Source organism: Sinohyriopsis cumingii, chromosome 15 (genome assembly GCF_028554795.1).
Source record: "Sinohyriopsis cumingii isolate HCF-2022 chromosome 15, ASM2855479v2, whole genome shotgun sequence".
In the NCBI taxonomy this organism is placed as follows: Eukaryota; Metazoa; Mollusca; class Bivalvia; order Unionida; family Unionidae; genus Sinohyriopsis; species Sinohyriopsis cumingii.
The window spans coordinates 32,824,026-32,827,212 of record NC_142975.1 but is presented as its reverse complement, the minus strand read 5'-3'; the positions used below and the strand labels follow the sequence as shown (position 1 = coordinate 32,827,212).

Below are 3,187 nucleotides of genomic sequence, written 5' to 3'. Positions count from 1 at the left end.
TTTTTGTCGGTTATGGGTATATTACTATTTTTAAAATAAAACGAATTTCTTAATTTGTGTAAAACTATATTTCACATTATAATCAAAACATCAATTTAGAAAAGTAAGCTTTTATTTTTTCTTTACTTTTATATTATTTTATTGCTGTAAGTCTTAAAAATGAGCTTTTAGTTTTCTTGATTAATTTCTTTTCGTCAACTTTAGAAACCATTATACATTGAACTCTTCTAAGATCGCCATTTTCTTCACATGTTCTCATTTGATAAGGACCGGATGCACAGTATTGCATATTGCACTAATAAAAGCCTTTGAGAGTTTGCAGAACTTAAGCCGTGGACAAAAATAAACATTAAGTTTTGATAAATAAGTGAAAACTGTTGCCGATGGTGGTGAAAAAGGATATATTTTTTATGAGGACCAAACTCGGTGATGGCGCATTTGCAATGCTCAAATGAATTCCAGGGAACTTGACCCAGTCTTTGATTGATCAACTCTTATTTCAGACGATTTCCAAGTCATAGGAATCAGAAAGTAAATGGCTAAGACATGGTGCCATCATTCATCTTAGACGATCTTATACTTTGTTTTTCAAAGATCATATAGTTATGGGTTTTTAGTTTATTCCAGGAGCTATTTGTAACGTTTACAAGGTTTGACTCTTATAATAAAAAAAAAAACAAATATCAGTTTAAGTTCAGAGCGACATGAACTCGGGTCCGTAGTCGTATTAAACTGTGTTTCTTAATATTACTGAAAGATGGCTTGCATATCTATTTAAAATGAAAACGAAAAACAATCTGGACAACCCACATTGCTGATAACACTAATCTCCATTAGATGACAGCAACTATGGGTATCTCGGAGCCTTTCCAATAGTGTTTTTTTAGGACTTCTAGAAAATTGTGGATGCAATTTGGTTTGCAGGAACTTGACGTTGAAATGCCAACCAATTTATTGACGGGTTTTCTATTTTGTTGAACAAAGGCCTTGTCATCAATTTGCCCTGAAAACGAAAACTTGTTATCACTGTACAAGTTTTCTTTTCTAGCATGTTATTTAGGGACAAAATGGAAGTTTAAGAAAATTGCCCTGCATGAAGTAAAATCTTGTCTCCACCCTAATTATATCACTGAAAAAGTTGAAGTATAGCTAACTGTCAAAGAGGGTGGGACTTGTGGTGATATGGAGTTAAATTTACTTTTTTAGCAAAACATAATCCACGTAAAAAAAAAATGAAGAATAGGAATAGGGCTTGAATTTAATGTTACATTTTGCGTTTTTTAAATTCTGAAATTGTTCATGACAAAATATAATTTTCTTGCTATTTTTTATTTTTATTTTTTTATTTTAAAATAAAAAAAATATTGAACATTAAAATTAGACTTTTTTTAATAGTTGAAAATAAATATGCTGCTAGTAAAGAAAATGCTTGCAAATAAACAATGATATCTCTTCAGGAGTTATACATAGTACTTTTTAAATTTGTAAAAACAATTAAAACAGCAAGCCAAATATTTAACCACTGGTGAAAGAAATAAATTTGTACAATATCCATATATTACTTTTTGACACAGCAAGAATAGTCCCTGATTAAAAAATGTAAGATCGGCTGGGTACCCCACTTGATGGGAATCTAGGTTTTGAATACAATGATAAGATATTGACTTGTTAAATTTGCAGTGCTTACATACCAGTGATCTGTGTCAAATCAGATTAGAAATTATTTTCAAAGAAAATATAAAAGAATTTAAAGACATAATTTCTTAAGTGCTATCTGGAACACCAGTACAAGTACCTACTAAATGCAGGGATCGTCCTGGGTTTCGCCGATGTCGCAAATTGCGATTTTTTTTCCTTATTGGCGACAAAAATATCCCATCTGGCGATTTTTTGCCGACAGACTTTTTGGTTATTTAATTTGTACATACAATCATGGATTTTGACTGGATAAATTAAAAGGGAAAATGAAAGGAAGCCACAAACTTGACTAAGCAATGCATTGGAATCAATCTGTTACACAAACGATCCTTTGTTCGTATTGACAACCCCATCTTTAGAGTGCATTGTTACATCATAATCTGCTTATGCTGACATCTGGGCTGAGTACTGTATGCTGTGATACAGTCAACCATGCTACCGAACTATACCTACAACTGACCGACTTCTGAAGACGCGAATAGAACAGATACAATTAATTGAATGACTAATCCTTCTGTTGTTGTGTTTTTTTTTTTTTTTACATATACCAATACAATAGTTTTGCTGAACCTTCATAGAAAACTGATAACCTTTGAAGTACCAACTATTGCGTATAAATACAAAGCAAATGGAAAAAATCTCAATCACAATTATATCTGTCGCCAGTGCAGCATTTTACTCATTGATCTTTTCCTTTTGCCATCAATCCGTGTTATGGCTGCAGAGACTTAAACTCTGCAACAAGAAATAGCAAAAAAAAAAAAAAACAGTTTTGCGTAATTAATAATAATTATTTATTTCTCAAAATACAGGAGTGAAAGAATCCCAAAACTGGGTGTAAATTTATGCTTATATATATGGTCCAATATTGCCAGGTGTTGACTCATGTAAGTTTCGTTCGTGGGAATGGAGATCCTAGTTTGCTTGTCGAGAAAATTTATACAGCATTCAGTGATCATTCTTGGGATTTAGGAAGCAATTCACTTCAAGCTTTGTGAAGCTAGCCATAAGGGGGAGGCTGCCGAGAGACTACTGGTGTCACCTGTCAGCACTGTAGACTGTGAACGTGGATTCAGTAAGATGAACCTCATAAAAACTGACATCAGAAATAAACTCTGCATCTCATCTCTCGAGAATTTAATGAGAATCGGCATGTACAGATATGAAAAATTAGACTTTGAAACTGCATTCAACAAGTTGGCAGCCCTAAAATTGCGACGGATCTTCATATAACACTTTGTAACATTTTGTTAATGCTTATTGTAATTAGAGTATTAACTAACCCATCTTTTGTAATTTTCATTGCCTGTTACATTAATAGACTAAATAACACTTCAAAAAATGTACACTACTTGTTCTGGCAACACTTTTTGAAAATTGGCAACAAAATAATGAGGTTGGCGATTTTTTTGGCGACAGCTTTTTAAAAGCCAGGACCATCCCTGAAATGGTTAGTCACAAATGGAGTTATTATAAGACTGATAATCTC

The 3,187-nt window shown here is 32.7% G+C and overlaps 1 protein-coding gene across 1 annotated transcript in view; it reads left to right on the top strand.

Annotated features, from left to right (window-relative positions):
* The first annotated feature begins 239 nt into the window (after positions 1 to 239).
* LOC149781517 (uncharacterized) overlaps positions 240 to 3,187 on the top strand; it is a 98,672-nt gene continuing 95,724 nt past the window's right edge. The window contains exon 1 of the mRNA XM_089935599.1: positions 240 to 531. The gene's annotated coding sequence lies outside the window, so the exon portion shown is untranslated. The remainder of the gene's footprint in view (positions 532 to 3,187) is intronic.